General features: G+C 31.7%; 1 long non-coding RNA gene across 1 annotated transcript; it reads right to left on the reverse strand.

The window, feature by feature from the left end:
• Positions 1-12,365: 12,365 nt before the first annotated feature.
• LOC143250439 (uncharacterized) lies at positions 12,366-21,160 on the reverse strand. The gene is made up of 3 exons (XR_013028192.1): positions 20,913-21,160; positions 13,877-13,967; positions 12,366-12,456 (listed from the first exon to the last, which is right to left on the reverse strand). It is a non-coding gene; the product is annotated as an uncharacterized LOC143250439 (long non-coding RNA).
• Positions 21,161-22,885: the final 1,725 nt, after the last annotated feature.

Genomic DNA, 22,885 nt, shown 5'->3' on the forward strand with positions numbered 1-22,885 from the left:
TTCGGTTACAAAGTGACTAACTTGATTCACAGTTAAGTGACAGAATTATCATGCCTTTTATTCTCACAGGCTTTGGATCAGTTTACTTTGGAAGGTTATTTTGCTGACTGTCCTTTCTGGACCAGCAGTTGTTAGTTTTTTTTTGCCTGTTTGAGATGTGGAACCCACATCTCCTGTAAATTTAACCAATGCTCAATTCTCCCACTGTTATCTTACTCTTCTGCAGTATTGTTCTACCTCTCTCAAGCCCACCACCAAAATCTTGGGGACATCTTTACTCCTTTTTTTTTCTCCACATTGGCTCATTGTCAATTTATATACATGACTTCTCTGTTGTTGGGACCTTCTTTGTTGGGATGAGACTTTAACTTGCATCCATTTACCATCTTCTTTGGGATTTATGTATGGTCTCATTTTTCCAATAATACATCTTTAACACAATCCCTGAGTTTGTGGAATCTCAAGTCCATCAATGTAGTAAACAACAGTCTACCCTTTCCAACATCATTGCCTCTTTGTTTCAACTGAAATGTAGTATAGCAGCTGTGACCATCTCTCCCATTCCCAAGCCCTACCTGTTTTTTATCTCATCTCATTCGAATCCAACTTTCTCCTCTATGACTTTGTTCCATGGAACTGATAATTTTCCACACACTCTCAGCATCCTCACTTTCTGTTTGTAAAGATCTATTGCTTTTGAGATTGTGGTTGTCATTGAAGTCACTGGTCCCCATTGGTTGTGCACATGTGATCTCTTCAATGGGCTCTTCATTGTCAGTGAACCTTGCTTGTCATCTTCCACTACTCTTCATTCTACCCTGAGATATGATCTGCAGTGGTGGTTTGATAATGCCCATACATCAGTGGGCATCCTTCCTTGTCTGGATTTATAACTTTTCAAGATGTATACTTTCAGGGCTGAGGATGCATGGGTCAATCACCTTAAGGCTTTGAGTCATTGATTTGTAACCAGAAGGTCTTTTCATGTCAATGTCCTCAAGCTTTTCATGATACATTTGGGTTTGAATCACTTCCTTCCTTTTGCCAGACATTTTCTGGGGATGATTCATTCAATGATTCTACTGTACTAGCACTTATCAATCACCTAGGTGGAAACCAGTTGAGATCTCTCTGTTTTCAAACATTGTATCTACTATATTGGTTCCACCTGCACCACATTCCAGGTACTTTTAATCTCATAGCAAATTGTCTTTTCCACTCTCATCAAATATACCTGATGGGAGTGGTCTTGTTTTTTCAGTGGCTTTAAAGTTTGTAGGGCTATCTCCATGTAGATTTATTTGCTACATACTTTCAACACAAGTTATTTCTCTTTTGGCTTAGGTTCTCGCTGTTAATGCCTTCAGGAAGGATTTGTCCCACAAGGTCCGTTATGTTTATCATCCTTCCAGTTATTTCATCATGTCATCTCTCTCATCTGTACTACTCCATGTTGAGCCCTTTTGATCACTCCTTATGGGCCAGCTCAACATTAGTTTCCATAGTTACAACAATTGCAGCTTTTCTCTCCAGTACTTTTTCTTTTGTCTCTCTTCCTTTTTTCTTTGTTTTCCTCAATTACCAGTTTTGCATCCAGCCGTTCATGTCCTTTATCTTCATGCCTGATTTTGTCCTGTCGAGTTGTTTTCCTTTTAGCTTATTCCGTATGTCCTTCAGTCGTGGTGTATCAGCACAAACAGTGTTTCAGAGTTGGCCCTTCACGTGGATATCTCCTGCTGACTGTGGCTCAAGTGGCAGAGTTTCTCACATGGCATTTTGACTGGGGGTCTTTGGTTTCCTAGCTTTTGGAGTATTGAGTTGCCCCATTGCATACCTTTCATTTTTACTGATACCATGTCCTTGTTGTGTTAATGTGTTCCTTCTGGATTCATCATTCCACTCATCCATTTTCTCACTTCTATTTGAACTACTTACCTCATGTTTCACCATTCCCTTAAAATGTATTTTCTTCTCTTAACTTGTGAACATCGAAGGTCTCATTTATTTCTCTTTGACATTTCACATACACTTTAATACCATGCTTACCTTCTCCTTTTTTTGCCTATTTCTCATGTCTAATCCTGTCCTGATCCAGATACATTTCTATGTCCACTCCATACACTTCATTGTTATATGGCTTCCATGGTACATCCTGGCCTGATCCAGATCGACTTCTGTGTCCACTCATGTACACTTTCTTAACTCTTTACTCATAGCGGTATTACCCTGTTCAGGATCTTTCCCTTTACCCTCACCAATTTGGTTTGACCTTTTTGACTTATTTACCTTTGTTTTCTTCCTCCCAAATTTGTTCCAGGTTTCTTATCCTATTAGACACCTTTTTCCTTTCTTTTATCTTATTTGCACTTTTTCCTCACATCTCATCTTCATTGACCATTGGAAGAAATCCTTCTATTGGGCATGTGAACTACACTACAATACATTCGTCTCCTATTTGTGATGATGAGAAACCCACAAACTAAAATGTATCTCAAGACGGCTGGTACAGGTATTAGAACTTTTATTAAAATAAGGTAGAGAACAACGTTTCAACCTTCTTAGGTCTTGTTCAGGTTAAACAAGAGAGAGTTTGCAACTGACCATTGCTGGGGTGCATCTTAGGAACGAGATGTGGGATTGTATGGGATTGCAGATACATGTTAGGTTATGAATTAGTATCAGAAATCCACAGAAAAATCACTCATACTGGATTATACATTCCGTGGCACTCAGCACATGAAACAAAACAAAACCTCAACATTCTAACAAAACCAAATAAAACAGCCATAAAACTGCTAACCAAATAAATTTAATGATGAAATCAACAAAATAAAACAACTTCATCAACATCAACAAATTTCCTCAAAAAAACGTGGAAAATATTACACTGCACACACACACACACATATATATATATATTTAAATCCCAAGATACAACAAACTACAAAACCTCATACTGCTGCATACAATAAGTTCCCGATAACAGCAAAAAAATAATAACATTTGGAAGAAACGTATAACAAAACACAACATTCCAGTGAACATCAAATGTATTCAAAAATAGGTACAAAACTAAGGTCTATACTATGTAAAAAAACTACACTAACAAACACAACACCAAAATTATTATATAAAATACAATGTGATAATTGCCATGACTTCTATATTGGAGACCAAAAGGAAAAAATAGAAACCAGATTCAAAGAACAAAAAAAAACCTTCGCATGTTTTTTGAACACTGCAAAATCAAATAAACACAACATAACCATAGAAAACACCCAGATATTAAGTAGGGAAACAAATATAAACAAATGCAAAATCAAAGAAAACCTACTTGTACAACAACTAAAACCAAAAAATTACACCCAATATAAAGGGAACACCATTATACCTATACTAATTAATAACCTAATATATACTGCGCCTCCCCTACAATCCTGTAAATCTATTTATACTTCTCGTTACTGAGACATGCCTGGCAATGATGGTCAGGTAAACTCTCTTTGACAACCTGAATTTTACCTAAGAAAGTCGAAACATTGTTCTTTCATCTGTATTTTAATAAAGCTTGTATGATACACGAACCAGCTGTTCTGAGATACAAAACTAAAATTGTTATAAAATGTAAACATATATATTGAATTAAGAATATCTTAGCTAAATATACATGCATACAAGGCACTTCGGCATCCAGCAGTTTAAGTCATATCTACATATTATACAGTTCACAAAACATATTCGCAAGAACTAAACGTAATTGCAACCATGTGACAGCTCACCAACAATATCCGCTCTCCTACATATCGCTGGTTTACGCATGCGTATGCCTCTTACAACTAATCTGGAAAGAAATTCTAGCGATGATTTACGTTATGTTCGAACAACTTAAAAGGCAAGCGATTGGCAAATCGTTTATACCAAGGTTCCATAAATACACATATCGTGTGGATGTAACACACTAGATCTCACAGTACGAACTCGACTTACTTGCTAAAGAGTTTTGTTTTAGTCAACCAAAATCAACTAGCAGCTCCTACGTTCGCATTAAAAGTTTTCTTTTCCTTTGCAGAAATTCAGCGGTTTCAAGTGTTTTACAAAATTTATTATGAGATGTGTTGACGAGATACCCACTTGAAGTAAAAATGTATCCGAAGATAACCTAGGAAGGTCGAAATGTTGTTCTCTGCTTTATTAGTAAGTGTTTATACCCATACCAACAGTTCTGATACAAACGTATTGTCTATTCACATTACTTTCCTGATTTACTAAAACACTGTTTGTAAATCACATAATACTATACAACAGAATACTTGATATGATTTTTTCTAAGTGATACATTCTATTCAAAACACTTAAAATGTTAAATATATATCATGTGTGTAAACTGTGTTGATGATAAAATCAGAATACAAAACAGCAATAAGGTCGGTAATTTAATATCCGGAAACTAATAACTTGCATGGAGACAAACCAGATCAATTAAATCATATACACTGGGTCAAGAGAGGTCAATGATGCGTGAAGAGAGAATACGGACTTTATTTTTATATATATAACATATACAAAAACAGGCTTACAGAAAAAAAAAAAGATCTAAAACCAAGCATTATTTAAACCCCCATCGTACTGTTTTACATTAGCGGTTTGGGGTTTTGAATTTCGCGCAAAGCTACTCTAGGGCTGTCTGCGCTAGCCCTCCCTAGTTTTGCAGTGTAAGACTAGAGGGAATGCAGCTAGTCATCACCACCCATCGCAACTCTTGGGCAACTCTTACCAACAAAAAGGGATTGACTGTCATATTATAACACCCCCACGGTTGAAAGAGCGAGCATGTTTGGTGCGGGGATTCAAACCCGCAACCATCGGATTACAGGTTGAACACCTTTACCCACATGGCCATGGCGGGCAGGTTTATATGAACGTTTTGATTTTTTATTTCATGAAAACGTATAAATAGGCACTACATACAAAATGCCTCCCACTTCCTGCTCTATTAAAACCATCTCTGAAGGATGTAGTAAGCGTTTGGCTTCCTTATAATGCCCAAAAGCGGGAGAAGACTCGAGCAATAAAGACTAAAAAGTCGGTTAAGATCATACGGTTGGTTTCTTTTGGTCTCTTTTCTCTCCATCCACGGATCTTAACAACGTTTACATTACATAATCACGCAATGTAGCCACGAGGTTTTCGTTTTGTTTTTTTCTCAAACAAAATAAATCAGACGCCCATCAGAAACGTCATGCATACTCTTAACTTTCAAATGGTTAGAACAAGGTACGTGCAAATCACGTTTTGATACACACCACAAACGGACTGAAAAAAATACTCTGGTTTACTTTTAATATAATCATCAGGTATCCCATATTACACTAGGTTTCCTTAAAACAAATCGTATTTAGAGCCTACACACATCATGTACGACTGTACGTTATATGAAATTCCATGATTTTCATTATTTCACAATTTCAACTTTACAAGTTTAATAATAATAATTGTGCCAGTCAACGCCGTTATCTATACAAATGCCACTCTCTTTGCATTTTGTGTTCAGTTTAAAGTTTTTTTAAAATAAACCAACAAATAACTTCATGCAAGACGGTATACACGAACAAACTGAATCAGCAGCAAATGCTTCATTTAGGGCTTAATTAAATTAACTGTGTGCTGTATTACGATAATTGTTGAACAAACAGAATTCACTTAGTGATTATCTAAAAAAAGTGATTAAAAAATTAAACTGTTGATACAAACTGCTAACGACAAGTTAACCAAAACACAAAAAAATTAAAAGTGACTTCGGTTTTCACTACCCAATCAGAGATGCACATCAATTAAGCAATATTACGTAAAATGAACACTGACAATTCAGATACCATCAAGAAATTATAATAAATATGATACAATAAACCATTTGATGAACACATGGGTTAACACGTTCCATCATATTTATTACGTTTAAATCTGAACAAGTTACACGAAATCCACCAGGGATTCGTATAAAAACAACAGGGGATACACTGAACAAGAAATAAAAATAAGTAACACGATCGTTAAGGCTGAATATGATTGAACGACCTTTATTTACGGTCTAAAGACATACAAACGTCTATACAAATGTTGACAGAATATGAAAGTAATCAAATTTGCGTTTTTCCTGATATTACATCTTCAAGTTTTCTTAGAACAAATGAATAAACATCAATATTTGGTATGTTATACAAATGCACATGCTTTGCTACTATTCGTGCTCTTAGTATATTTATAGACTGTTTTTTAAAGTGTAGAACTGGAATATCCCGTTACGATTCTACACACACACACACACACACACACACTGAACACGAAATACTGTAACCTTATTTTATTCAAAATTTATGAAAGCAGTTCAACTATATTACAGGGTGTTCGTAAAGTCACTGTGCACTTATATATTTATTAACAGACAAAACTGCACAGTGACTTTCCGAACACCCTGTTTAAGAAAGGCGGAACTGAATTATGGAAATACTGTTATATTTCTTGATACTGTTTTAAAAAAAGCATTACATTAGTTTTACTATTTTGCTTGTTCCAAATTACAGAATAAAGAATTCTTAAAACTAACTTTCGTTTTAAACTCCTGTATAACTCAAAATACATCCACAAAAAAAACATGAGGATATAAAAAGTAAACAGATAACAAATGAAGACTTAGTTTAAAATGCTCATAAACAAAAAACATTAATTACACAATTAGATACAATTTTTTGTTTTCTTGTTTGAAAATATTAAGATAATCAATAATCTTTTTTTGTCTACAAGTTCTACCTTAGAGACATCGAGAGAATTTATTCATCTTTAATTTATAACAAAAACAGCAATTATAAGTTCATGCACATTTTGATAGATTTAAGCTTGTACCAATTAAAATGTTTTACTCCTACTATAACACATCACAATGCCTTCACAATTCCTTAAAATGTAATTAAACTTGTATACAAGCTACTATTTAAAAGCAGATGCCTATTTTAGTTTTTTTGATTGAGTATTTAGTTTAGCTGTAATATGAAATATGCTGGGAGGTAGAGTTGCACAATTTGTTAAACAGAAGAATCAAACAGCAAAAAGTATTATGATATACAATGATTCTCTTAAAACTAACCAATTAATTTTTACAAGTGATACATTTTTTATGAATGGATTCTTTGTTGTAAGTAATATGCTTTTTGAAGTATGTGATCTAAGTGCAATGACCACTTGATATTAAAATGTATAAATGTTACTTCTAATTTAAATATAAGCTATTGTTATTAGGTAATTTCAACTGCATAATTTTACAACATAAATAACATTCAAGTTTCCTTTCAATTAGAACCTGAGGCAATAATACTACATCAACTACAGTAAGAAATTCCTGGTTTTAATTTCAACATAATTAGCTTTGGCTTAAAACTTCACATACAAGACAAGAGTTTACCTAACTCTTTAATTGTTACACAGAATTCACGTCTTTTGATATTTACAATTTACAGACAAAGCAAGTTACACACCCTTTTTGCAGTTACAAGAAATACAAAGATGTGATACAACTTTCCTACCTAAAAAAAAGTTTCATAGCTACAAACATAAAAAAAAAACTTTAAACATTAGGTTTTCTCTTAGTACTTAAAACTAAAAAACTCATACCAAAGTATCTTTTAGTATGTAATCAGTACATGAGAATATCCCAAAGCAAAATGTTGACTTAGACTACTACTTTCATCATTGAAACTATACAGTACATTAATTTCAAATAAATTACATTTTTACCACATTTAGCATATTTATATTATACCTATATGTACACGAGTGATTACACTATGTACCACAAGTTTTGTTACTGGACATTATGTGCTATTTCTTAATTGCTTATGTTGTAAAAGTACAGAAAAATGGCCATTATTCCCTCAAACTTTGCTTTTTGTGATCTGGATAATGAAATTAAGAAATTAACCTATTTTCTATATAAAAGGGCAAATTTGCACATTTTCATTTACATAACATCTGAATAAAACAACATATGAATCAAGACTTACATGTATTTATACTAAAGTTATACAAAAAATGAACAAATATTTAGAGAGTAGTTTTCGAGATTTTGCGAATGTAATGTAAATCACTTTTCGTATCAGCCCCAAAAATAGTCTCCCATCACGTTTTCATTACACACTCCTTGGTAGTGGCGTTCAAGTCAGTATATCCAGGTGGAAGTGCTTACCTTGCTCCTCTGAGTTTGTCCTCATGTTCTCCTTGAATTTATCAAGATAAGCATCAAGGATATGGACTTTCAGAGAGACATCCTGCAGCCCATTTTTCGTAGTTCTTCACCCAAAACCTCAACAAGTTCCACATAATTTTTGGCCTTGTGGATTGCCCAAGAAGCTGAACCATTGCAAGAAAGCGGTGTTCCAAGCTTTTTTCCTTTCCTACTGAGCTTCCTAGAATTTCTGTGCACTCCAGGATATTTATTTGTGGTCCAATGAAGACACCAGCTTTGACTTTGTAGACGAAAGCTTAGAGAGGTCTCAAAGGTACTTGAAGATTGCAGACTCCTTATCAAAAGTTGTATGCCAATTGTTTCATAAGATCCAACTTTATGTGCAATGGTGGAACTTGACATTGTGCCTCCCCACAGAAACTCAGTTCATTGTGATAAATTGGCCACATACATAGCAGAATGCATCTGGAGAATGCTTTGCAGCTTCTTGATGCCATCTCTGATAAACTCAAATAGGTCTGTGTGTTCACTTAGGCAGCTAGTACTAAACTGAAGTGGTGAGTGATGAGCCCTTGCAACATATATATTACTATGGAAAGTTCTAGGAAACTCTAAAGGTTCTTGAAAATTCTTGCCAGTTCAAGAAATTTCTATATCAGCTCCTCAGCACTGAATCTACCAAGAATGTTTTTGAAAATGGGTACATTTGACACTTTCATTATCCAGGTCACAAAAGCAAAGTTTGAAGACAAAAACAGATCTTTTCCATTTAGTTTAGGCATAAGCAATTGGGAAGCAACACTTTCTGCCCAGGAATAAGAAAAAGTAAATATTTTGTTACACAGTGTTATAATAATATAAAGTACAATTATTCTTTCTCACTAGTTAAGGTTCTAAAATATTTGGCTCTTTTTGTTAATGCTACTTTTGTAATTTTTTGTAGTACTTCAGATATGCATATATAGATTTATACTAAAATTTAACATCAGATGGTGTCAGTTTTATTCTGTTTAATCTATTTTAAAACAAGATAGTATAGCACCACTAATACCCTGATTAAAACAACCAAAAGAAGTTTTTTCCTTTTTTACCCTCCAAGATTAAACATTACAGTAATTATAATGTACAAATGTACAAATATACAAAATAGATCTCATCTTCTAAGCTTGTCAAAACCCTTTATCTTGAATGTAAATGAGTTTTTTACTTTCCATATTTTACCTGTATGGTGCTTTAGACTTCATATTTCATCAATCACTCAAAAGGAGATTTGACATTTTAATATTCTTTGCATCAGTTATGAAACTGAAAAGTACACCTTTTGATATCAAGTCTCAAGGAAAAAAATAAAAGTGCTGTTGCAGAAACTTAATATCAGAATATTAACTTTTACTCTTCACATCAAAATATACATTAAATTTATTAAGAGTATTTTAAGTTATTTTAAAATTATTTACAATGAAAGCAAATGCAATAAACAAAGGCTTACATTTTATAAAATCACACTACACATGTAAAATAACCACCAGAATGAAGTTTCAAATCTTTCACCTGTAGGTGTGTAAAACACTATTCATTATTTACTAAAAGATTGTTAGAGTAACTTAAATGCTAAATACAAGTAGCATACTACTAAATGTAATATGACCATGTTTTCCTGAGAATAGTCAGATTTCAAAGGGTAATTTATTCTCAGCAAACCTGTGTACATGTACATTTCTAAATCTCCCAGGCTTATTGACACTACACATTATAGCTGGTATATGAAAATAGAATTTGCAATATCAATTTAGGCTGTCTGAAAATTTTCCACATACATTAATTCCCATGACAGTTGGACTATACAAAACTTAAAAGGACAGTATATACATACTTTACTATAAACAAACTTGCTGCACTATTAATTGTGCTTGATACTAAGCATACCTACATGCTGATAATTAGAAAAAACAACAGTGAGGAGGAAAATGATCTTGATATACAATGAATATTACTACTTGACTGACAAATCATAAAATTAGCAGAATAAATTCTTTAATTTTTTTAAAACACAATCCCTTAAATGCACACAGCCATCAGTTTATTTATAATGTTAAGAAAAACACATGGATTCAAGAAGTTCAAACAGTTTGCTCCTAGACACACAACTACCTGGACGTGTGCCATGCCGCACTACCAAGAGTACCTCAATGAAATAAAATGGAAAGTTTTGACAGATTTAAATGAAAACAACAATATTTCTATCTAGACAGGTGGTACAAAAAATGTTTTACAAACAAGATTATTAGAGGTCACTTTTACATGTTTTAATACACTAACAGATTTCACACATTCTGAATCTATTTTAATATTAACTTTTTACAGCATAACTTCAGTAAAAAAAAATCTAATACTAAAATATTTTAAAATGCTAATGTTTCCTTGTTACTTACCATAACACCAAATCCATAGTTCTGAGTGTTCAAATTAGTTTTAAAATAAAATATCTTCATGCAGTACTGAATGAGATATCAAAATATCTAATCATTACAAGTTCAGTAGGGGTAAAAAATCAATAAACATATGAGCTCAGTAAGACAGTGATATAGTACTGTCTATACAAGAAGTGAATTTGAATTATTTAATAATGGTCTTAACATATATGGTTATGTTTCATCATTAGTGTTCTATAATGTGTGTAATAAACTGAATGATACATTTAATCATACAAAAATCACTGTGAATGGCTTCCAGCACCAAGGTTGAAAGCCGACACCACATAAATGGTAAATAGTTAAGAAAAATCAATGAACTAGATTTGATTAAATTAACCACTGGCCATTTTTTGTATTGTGTTTGTATTCTTCCACTTTTCATTTATTTTTAGTTTTTAACACTACTTATCTAAATTTTAATTTTAGGAATAACAATAATACATTATTTCATTTATATTTTGGCACAAACAAACTTCTTCATTAGGAATCAATAAACAAAGTTTTCATATTTTCAAAATGAAAATTACATTATTATTCTTAATATTCATGTCACTACCAACAAATTTTTCATTCAGTCTTTTCACACTTTCTCTAAGCCTATTCCTCGAAAATATTGTTAATCCATCTATGCAAATCACTAACTGTCAAGTCATGTTGCTGCTTTAAGTCATCATTCTCAAACAGAAAAAGATATAACAAAGTCTCAAAAGGCCTTTGGGCAAATATTTTTGTTGAACTATTCAATCACTCTAAAAATGTATTTTTTATTCAAATTTGGAATAAGAACCATAAACAAAAATATCAGTTTACTGCTATTCTTTTACAGCTGTTCTCTGATTTTTTTCCAAGAAATCAACATCTTTCCTAAGATAAGGAGAACAAAACTTTTCAGTGTTCTAAGCACTTTTGACAACAGACTGAAAGACCCTGCTAACAAAAGTGGTCAAATCAGTAAGGTTCACAGTTGAAAAACACTAAAAGCCTTCTACTTTTTGCCAAGCTTCTTCCATGTTTCAAACTAAATAACATCAGGTTCAGAAAGTTCACTTTTAAGAAGTTTTTCCAAGTTCACCTAAAACAAACTTCTGAAGCACAGATAGAATTAAAGAAAAATTCTTTGCTTTTAATGAAATTGATTTACTTGGAGATTTAGTCTATTACATTAGAGAAAATATTAAAAAATAAAGAACTGATGCTATCCCTAAGTCTTTTATCAGTTAAATAATTAAAAAAAAATCCTTGAAGCCTTAAAACTATCATACTCCATCTCAGTCTTACAGAAAGTTTTCCTAACTTCACAATTTCTATCCTACTAGAGTCTTACCTGAACTTATAAACTTTGCAGTTTTCATTAATCAACAATTTAATAACCATTATTGAGACTGAGATTTAACTGAAAAATATGATTTTTTAATACTCTGTTCAATCAAATGAAAACATTTCTATTTCTACTGTCAATCTAATCTTTCCAAAATGATTTGTAATTTAAGTTTTCTTAAACTAGAGGTGGGGTTCATTAATTCTACAATTGGTACCAATAAATACTATGAAGTACTCTTGTATAGTTACATTTCTAACCATTTTATAATCTGTACTACAAACAAGGTCGAAAACAATCTCTTATAAAATGCAAAAACAAATATCCTTCAGAACAATACCTTCTAAAATTCATCAACTCCATGTCAAAAAGAAAGGCCTGAATATTCAGTTTTCCCCAATTTCAAAGTCACCCTATAAAATATAAGACTGGGAGGCAGAAGGTAATTCAGCTCACAGTTCATCCAACAAAGAAATCAGCCCCACTTATATTTCCTCACTTCCATAAAATTACCCAACAAAACTTTAAATGTTGAAACTGTTAATAAACACAAACACACATTCATCTAGCAGACTAATTCATAAATTAACAATTCAAACAGAAGAAATTGTTTCACCTAATAACAAGCCTGGACCCAGGCATCCATAATGTATAATTATTTCTGCATATATCTAGGATTTCATTTCAACTTAGATCCTTCCATAATGTTAACAAACCTCTCATGCTTCAATTTTAATCATCTGAAACAGATCTAGTTATTCTGTTTCACATGATACAAGATCAAATCTTTTATTCTCTCCTCTTATTTCAAACCAAAAATATATTTTTTAGCCATTCTCCACATTTTTAAAGCAATACATCTTTAATATACATCCCTTACTTCTCTACAAACAACAAAAGGTACTTGCTTAGCAAACATTTCTAATTACCTAGCTCTAATAATTAACCAATTTCAACATGATCAATATTTATTAACATTTATTTTGATACTTTATTTACCAATAGCAAAAGTCACCACTTATGGCTATAAATCATAAAAAAGCACTGCAGAAACAAGCAATTTACTGGTAACGTGAAACCTGACCTTTCAAAACATCATCAGGTTAGATTAAATAACAGTATTTTTGTTAACATTTTTTGTCAAAATCAATTTATATCTAATTTATATGCTTAACAATAATAATCACTAAATAAAGATTTAAGTCACAGAAATACTTTGTTACCACCTACCATACCTTCTGAACTTAAGAATTACATCATATTATGTCATAAAATGTTCAAAGCTTTCAAATAAATATAATTTAACAAGAAAAACTTAACAAAAAACAACTAAAGAAACTATAAAAATTTACATGTCAGTGGGTTGTTCCTTAGACTTTACATAACACTATTGTTCTCCTCTGCTAAGTTTAGTTGTTTTCCCACAAAACTATGACCTCTTGCACCATTCTATTCACTCTACATTGAGAAAGTTACTTTTAGTTCATGTTCTACCTTATCCAATTGTATTTAAAATTGCCTGTAATTATCTTCAAAGAAGAGCTAAATTTTACAAGATGTCATCAAGAAAGGTGTATGAGAAATAAAGTATTCTGAGGAAATGACAGTTTGTTAGCAAATAAGTTTATGCTTTGAAACAGGCAGAAAAAAAAAAAAAAAAAATCAACAAATGTGTTATTTACAAACAAGTCTCCTAAATTGTGCAGAAATACATGAACATTTCCCCTCCATTTTATTTGAAAATTATATAAAATGTCAATTTAGCATATTTAAGTAAAAAGGTTGTTGAAATATTTATTTTATCTCAATATTGAAATTCAATATGCAGGTGTGCATTGATTGACTTACAGAACAAGTTTCCATTGGCATTAACAGGTTTTTCATTTACAAACAGTGGTTTAAATTTTCACTTTTTATAAGGATAGGTGTGGAAGAACATCTACAAAGAACCAAATGGTGTCTTGTTACCTACATATTATGTAAAACACTAAACAAAAGGCTTACAGCTTTTAACAATCATTACATCCAAACCCTTCTCATATTCTACAACACTAATATTTCCCATATAAAAATAATGTCTTCCAAATTTTCACACCACATACTCATTACTTTACATTTATTACTATTTACCTCCAAGTCTTGCAAATTAGTCCACTCAACAATAAAGATGCAATTTCCAAAGAAACAGACTTAGCTGCTAGTTGATTATCAGGCCAGTTAGAACTCTTGCAGATTGTAGAGTGATCCATATCACTAACATAGACCACAAACAATAAAGGACCCAAGACATGCTCTTAAGAAGCCCTCCTAGTTACATCACATCCCAATCAGAATGAAGCCCATTTATTAATACTCTACACTTTCTACTTTTAAGAGCTTTTGGTCTTTTTTTTTTTTTCATTTAGATTCACAAGATTTTAACTTCTTAATTATCCTGTTGTGAAAAGCTTAAAGAAAGCAGTAAGGAGGTTGGATCTATTTTAGTTTCTATGGAGAAAAGCCTTTTGTTTGGAATTTGTTATAGGACACCTGATGAAATTAATAAAATTCTATAGTGAGATTGGTTTCAACTTTTAATAAGGACATAATTAATAGAATTTTAAGTTTAGATTTGGAAATGCTACAGCTAAATAATGACAGAGAAGTTTTAAGATTTGTTAAAGATATTTTTTTTATTATATATACATATGGGTGGAGATAATAAAGGGTTAAATTCTAATGAACACATTTTATATAATTAAGATTTGGGTGATCTGGATGAAAATGACTATTTCTAAGTTGCATTGTGATATTTGACTGCATATGAGAATTAGAAATAATAGATTTTAAATACAAACTGAAGAGGTGCAACAAGAATTCTGTTGTGAAATGTGTAACTGAAGTAATTGGAGACGTATGTGATAAAATGTGAAAAATGTTAAAAGTAAATTGTCCAATGTTCGTTGTTACTGAAAATAATGCACTGACTGTAGGCTTGCGAAAATAGGCAGCTCCCAAAAGCACTGGTGTTGAATATGTTTTTAGGTAAATTCTAATCCATTTCGAACTTTTAGAATAAAATTTCAACTTTTCTTTGTAGGAAAAAAAATCATATCAAATCACCACAAAAAACAGCCTGATAATCACAGAAGACTAGTTACATATTTTTCAGTATTAATACTCAAACCTTTTACATGTATACCTAACTAAATGTTTACACCCTCAACTGTACATAAAAAAAAACATTACATAAATAAATTATGACCCTTTCCTTGTACAAATGAAAATAATTGGAAGTTTAGACCAATAAAGATTACAATAATGTTACAAATAAAATGCTAAATACACATACACACACACAAAGAAGGTTGGATTATAAAGTACTATTCAACAATAAGAATTTCTCTAGATACAATATGAGAGTTAAAAGACTACAGCAAATCAAGAGATAAAGAAACAGGAAGTTAAGAAATCAAAAAGGGTATGTACACACACACACACACACACACACACACACACACACACAAAGAAGGTTGGATCATAATGTACTATTCAACAATAAGAATTTCTTTAGATACATTAGGGTATTGAGAATGTGAGAACCAGAGCAGGACCCTTGAGAGATGATAAAGGTAAGCTCATATTTCCTAATAAATCTTATTGGCTTGATAATTAAATTTACTTTTTCTTTCATTTTTAATAATGAAAATTTGAATAAAATAATTTGTCCTCAACAACTGCTAGATGGAAATATCAAGATTATATTCCAAGTTTGTTTAGAAAAAACTAGGATGTTTAAAGAATGGTAAGATTCCTGGACAAGATAAAATTTTTCTAAAGATTTTGAAGGAGCTTAAGAACTAGATATGCAAGCTACCTACTAATACTTTTTGAAAGTTCTTGAATAATGTGCAGGTTCCAGAGAACTGAAAATATTTTAGGTTATAGAAATATTAAATACAAGTGCAAAGAGGTTATAATTTCATTGTGCAAGTCATTGATTAGGCCACTTTTGGAGTAGTGTTCAACTCTGAGCTCCTTACCTCAGGAAAGTTATTAAATTGATGGATAGAGTTTAGGGGAAGACCGCTAGAATTACACCTGTGATGGAGGGATTAAGATTGCTGAAAATTTCTTTTGAAAATAGAACAGATGGGGTTTAATTAAGGTGTTTAAAGTTGTTAAGGACTTTACATTGTTGATGCATGATCTCTTTTTCATATTTATTGGTGAGAATTGTAAAGCTATAGAACACAAATATAAATTTTGGCAAGGAAAGACTCTTTTTCAGTTAAAAGTTTTATCATTATGTTTCAGTCCACTTTCTATGAACTGAATACCTCAATCCTATTTTTAAACAATCTCTATACAGCACCTAAACATCTTCAGTAGCATTCGCTTCAACCAATACTATAATATGAAATATCTACACAGGAAAATTATAATCAAGGCTCAGATTGTGGAAAGTTATTCATGAGACTAAATACAAGATAAAAAGAAACCTGTTATTTTCACCTTTATACTCAGTAAAACTAGCTGTTATAAAACCTATGACATGACCTCTTCCCAATTAAAGAATATCATTTCAATATTATAGTCCCTACTAGATATTTACTATTTCTCTATTCACTATTTCTTCATGTGCTTAAATAAATCCATTATTCACAAATATATTTTCCCTTAACCTTAAACTTGTTTCATAATTTTAATTTACTTGATGTGAAGATACCCTATCACACACACTCCAATTACCTTTAACATAAATCTCATAATCCTCGCTCCCTCCTACTATGTAGAAAACCTATTAAGAAGATTATTCAACATTTATTAGCAACAAAGTACACAAAGGTTTTATACTTAGTTAATATCTCAGTTCTACCCATTAAGCAAACAATCACTGTTTACATCATTAAACAGAATTTTGCAGTCATGTTTACCTTAAGAGAAAATCATGTCATAGGTTTTCCATAATTGAAGTAAATAAAAAATAGTGATAATTGCACAAAAGAATTATAATATATACAAGAATCCTTCACTCTAACAACAGGTTATGCCTTTTATAATTATGAAAACATAATTTAAAAAACAAGTCTTGCTGATTAAAACACAGTATTCACTGTTATTACACACATCATATTAATGTTTGGTAAATAAATTTTGAAGCATGTCAAAAGCACTAGCACATCATACAGGAAAAAACTTTCACTGGCATTGAAGTAAGAAATGTTTTCCCCAGTTGAAAATAACATGGAAACAATAACATTTGATAATTTTTACATAAAAGCATATTAAGCCTTAATGTTTCAAATAAACAAAGTTTCATTCATGACAATTTTATCTGTCTGAGGTTAATATACATTTAAAGATGACAAGGAGCCTGTTTAGTCACTGAAGATGTCCCATCCACTACTATAAAATCTGACAATAATAACAAAGTAATAATAAAAAATACCATTAAAACCAACTAGCTCTTATAATTTAAATATTTACCAAGCCTTCCCTTAAACTTTATTAAATTTACCAAAGTCAACTCATCTGAAAGCAGCTTTTATCAAAGGTCAATCATCCCATTAAAAAATAAACCCTCTTTTTTAAAGGTAACTCATCATCATTCATGGTAGATGTTTAGGTCTGAATTGTAAATATGTTAAATGTTAATTAATTAGGGATGTTCAAAACAATCTTCCATTCCTATTTTGATTTTAAACAATTTTCCAATATGACTCTAACCATGCCAAAGTTTGTATTTGTCTTCTTATTCTACTATTATCACCATTAAAAACAAAAAGTGATGCATCAACACTCAATTCTCTTTAATTTTTAAAGCCTCAGATTCCCTCTTAAATGTTTTCTGAAGTGAAAAAATGATTTCAGAGGTTTTAAACTGTCCTCCTACGACAACCTTTCCATCCTAGATATCACAGAATACTAACAGACATCCTTTGAACCATTTCCACCAATTCAATGTCCTTCATAAGGACAAAAGTCCAAAATTGAACACAATACTCTAAATGAAGCCTAACCGGTGATGTATATGCTAATACCATACCCTAATTAAACTTGTATTCAATATTTATGTAAATATAACCTAAAATCCTATTTTCCATACTACTAACAAAAGAACACAGTATGGATAGCTTATGAAACTGATCAAAATCCTCCTGTTCCATAACAACCTCAAGGCTATTTACAACTGCATTATATTTATAATTTTGAATTATGATAACCAACATGCAATATCTTGCGATTACTTTAATTCCAAGACACTTGCACTTTACTTGCAAAACTCACCAAAAGCAGCAGTTTTATCCCAATCAGCAGAAAACAGACATTGTAATGGTGAAAATAAAAAAAATAAAGGTATCAACACTAAGTGTATCCCATTTATTATTTTAGTCCAGTTTGACTGAGCTCTCTTTATATCAACCCTCTGCTTTTATCTACCAAATCTAATAAGCCAATTTATCCTCCACACCTATACAAATAAACTTTCTTAATAATTCCTTTCCATGATACCTAATCAAATGCTGCCTGAGAATTCAGGTACACCAGATTCACGTCTCTTCTCTGATAAGTATACATGTAAGAAGTAGCCTCTTGAAAAGATTGTCAAAAAATATTAATAAGGTAAGATTTTCTCCGAGTGAAACCATGTTGACTAGGGTTAAATGATTTTGCGTATGTTCAAACAAATTTTGTCACCACTGATTAACAAATTTAATGGACAATTTTACCACCTCCCTCATAAACACTAGCCAACTTCCATCTCATAATAATTAAATAAGCATTCCTCAATGGCCATACTCTTAACATTTTGCTTACCCTCAATATTTAAAACAAATCATTGAGGTTAATTTCTGCATTTTAGCTTTTTTTCCACATGCCCTTTTCAACTGTCTAATGTACAGTTTGAACAAATCCCTTGATTTTCTATAAACCTTTAAGACTCAAGTTATAGTATTCAATTTGTTATAGTGCTTTTCTTAAATTGTATTCTGTACACTCTTTGCAAGTCAACTTGATATTTTATTTGTAATTTCCCATTTTCTTATCTTAAATATTTCGCAATTTTCAAAATTTGATCAGTATCTAATTAATTCAGTTATCCCAATTCTTATCACAACCTATCAGTTTTCTTTTTTTGAAAATTTGCAGCAAAAACTAATTTTTTATCTTCTATTTCCTAAATAGATGTTAACAATGAATCTAAAACATCACTGAATATTCCTTGACCAATTGGTGAGGAAAAACACAGTTTCCCTCATGGTTTGATTCTCACCTTTCCCAATTATTAAGTCTGAAATTAAGATCCCTATAACATCATTAATTTAACCTGGTGGTCTCTACCAAATTCCAAATAAATACCTTCTCTATATCCACTAATAGAAATATAAGCAGATTCAACCTTCATGTTGTTATCTATGATGTCTCCAACTTCAACAAAATACAACACCTTTCACATATAAAGCCATCCCCCCTTTCTTTTTAACAATTATAACCAAACACCTGTATTTCAGACATTTGTGCTTCCAAAAGTGTCTGCTTTTACCAAGTTTTATTTATTACCATAATATCAAAATCTTCCAATTACTGAACCAAATTTCATCAGTTTTATTTCTTACCCTTCTGTGCAAGAGTAACAATTTAGTTTACTCTTAAAATTATTTCTGTACTTTATTCTTACAAAAGATGGATGTTTAAGAATTTGTGTTTTTTTTTAAATTGGTCACTAAAACACAAGTCTAGAGTTAACATAAAAAAACTAAGCAAGTCTGAAAACTGCAAAATCAATCTTTCTTGCAAGATAAACATTTAGACATGCATGGTTTAATCTGTAAGTAACCCTCAATTAGTAAATACTCATTTCTAATGACAGAACCAGGTAGTAAGATTATAAACATTTAAAGGTCTTACAATTTATCATGGTTTTATCAACACAGTTACTAAGAAATTTTTAATGTGTGGATCTTCTCTAAAAGACTTATTTATTACAAATAACAATACTATTTTACTTTTAATGCTTTACCTAATATTTATAAATGAATCAAACTTTCTTTTGCATAATGACTTGTTTAACAAGATCAAGTAAACATATTTGAACTTTTAAAAGTAAAGTTTTCTCCATCAACCTACATTCCAATATAAGATCATTCAGTAATATGTAACGTTTGGAGTATGCCTAATACCAATCAGTAAAAAAAGGTTTAATCTTGTTCTCCAAATTTCCAGAAAAGCTCAAAATAAACCATGAAAGAGCTAAAAAGCCAATGATAGTAGTAGTAGTACTACTACTCATATCTGATAGTAATTCTAGGACTCAAGAGACTGTTACTAGTGTTACTCTATAATACCTATCACTACATCTGTTTATGTTTAAACATTGCTGTAATTTTAGTGTAAACTATTTAACAATGAAAATGTTTTGGTAAATAGTGCTGAATAATGCTACTACTAATTGTGCTATTATTAGTAGTAAGTAACCGTAGCAGGATTATTCAGCTGCCAGTTTTAAGAAAATAGTAATAAATAAAACTAATATTTAGTAGTAATTAACAACGATTTGCTACTACTAAATACTAGAAGTAACAACAGCAAAATTTACTAATCAATAGAAATACAGTTTTTATTTTACTATAAAGACTTAAACATTATAACTTATATTAATAAATTTAATATTATCAATTCAATATTAATACTGTAACACTGACAGCTACAGTAAGTCACAATAAGTGTGTATCAACCACACATTGTGGCACTAGAGTTTCTTCTTATCTTCGAATTTTGGAAATAAAAAAAAATAAAACTTGTCATCAATTTCGCTACATCTCTTTTTGGAGGCAAAAGATGTGGCTGTGATAATTAATACAAGTTACTGCTACCTAAGCTAAAAACAACAAAACCTTACTTGTCTTTAGTTTAGGCCTAAACTGTCCCTCCTTTTCCTCTGCGCGGTACTAAATTTACAATGCACGAAACTCAATCTCTTCAGCCACTACATGACTTGTACCATTCGGAACACTCCTGTTTTGACACACGCTTCTCTGAAGTCTCGTCTATTAGATTTAACAGAGGGGTGTGTGTTATAATATAAAATTTTAGATTCGATTTAGACTCGAATATGATACTAAACGTGCAGTAACGATATAAGTTCATTAAAAGTATTTTCTGGGCGCTACATTACACACACAAAAAAATGGATAAACAAGAATTTTCCAAACATTAAAAAACTTTATTTTTTGTCGAAAACAATCATGGATTACAAACTAATTCTTAAACGTACTCTAAATTTGTTTAGAATTACTCCCACAGCTACATGAGGACTATCTGCGCTAGCCGTCCTTAATTTAGTAGTGTAAAGCTAGAATTGTTTGTTTTTTTTTAATTTCGCACAAAGCTACTCGAGGGCTATCTGTGCTAGCCGTCCCTAAATTAGCAGTGTAAGACTAAAGAGAGGGCAGCTAGTCATCACCACCCACCGCCAACTCTTGGGCTACTCTTTTACCAACGAATAGTGGGATTGACCGTAACATTATAACGCCCCCACGGCTGAAAGGGCGAGCATGTTTGGCGCAACGGGGATGCAAACCCGTGACCCTCAGATTACGAGTCGCACGCCTTAACACGCTATGCCATGCCGGGCCTGTAAAGCTAGAAGAAAGACAGCTAATCATCACCACCCACCGCCAATTCTTGGGCTACTGTTTTATCAACGAATAGTGTGATTAACCGTATCATTATAAAACCCCTACGGATGAAAATGTGAATATGTTTGGTGATAGGAATTCGAACCCAGGACCCTCAGGTGGCGGTCCGAGCGCCCTAACCATCATGCCATGCCAGGCCCAACTCATTCGTCAGATACAGATAAATTTACAGACGCGCATACAGTAAATTAACAGGTGAGAGGCTTATTCACCTACTTCTAAAAATAGTTTTTAGTGTAAATAAACTTGAAAACTTTATATTTACCTTAAAATAAATATTTTACTTGAAATTTACAGCACCTGAATAACCGTATGATCAACAGTTGAATTTGAATGAGTTTCTTAAAGTACAATGTTGTTTTAAATTGATTAGAATCCTAAAAAGTATTAAGCATTTGAAAATACTTTCAGCATTGATTTATATTTCCTTAAAACTCGCATGAAGAGTTAACAGCTTGTTGTCATTAGATATTGCCGGGGAAAAATAACATAAAAGAATCGACTTACCCTGTAATTCCTCATTCCCTCAGTGACAAGGCGTTATTCCTGCGGACTTATAATGCAGAGATTTATTGTTATCTTTATAAACGCCTACAACTAACGCCTACCTAATTCTAGCAGTAAATATAACTGTATCATCATTTGATAGAGTAAAACAGTTTTTACGGTCTGTGACTTCGTATTTCTTTGTTATACACAAGTTTAAAAATAAATATAGTGTTCCAGAGTAAAAAAAAAAAGAATTTTCAGCGAATAATAAATGAGCATTAAATAATCGAAACGTACAATATTCAATGCTTTGTACGCTGTACAACTGGTGTCTTTTGGGAGCCAACTCTTATATGATGTATGAAATGAAGGAACAAAAACAATCAATACACATACAGGAAATCAGAAGCTAGATATCGAGAGCTACCTCGCATAATCGCTCTATCAGCGGAGTATATTCTGCTTTTCAGCTATTCCGAATGCCTTGAAATTGAAAACAGGTAAACAGCCATAACCGCTATTTCTCATTTTCGTTCATCATCTTTCTTCAATAAGACTAGCATGTATCTAGTTCTAGCAGCAACTATAATTTTAACATCATTTGATAGAGAAAAACTGTTTACGATCTTTGACTATCTCTTTTATTATTATTATTATTATTATTATTATTATTATTATTATTATT

The sequence above is a fragment of the Tachypleus tridentatus genome, chromosome 5 (genome assembly GCF_004210375.1).
Source record: "Tachypleus tridentatus isolate NWPU-2018 chromosome 5, ASM421037v1, whole genome shotgun sequence".
Classification (NCBI taxonomy): Eukaryota; Metazoa; Arthropoda; class Merostomata; order Xiphosura; family Limulidae; genus Tachypleus; species Tachypleus tridentatus.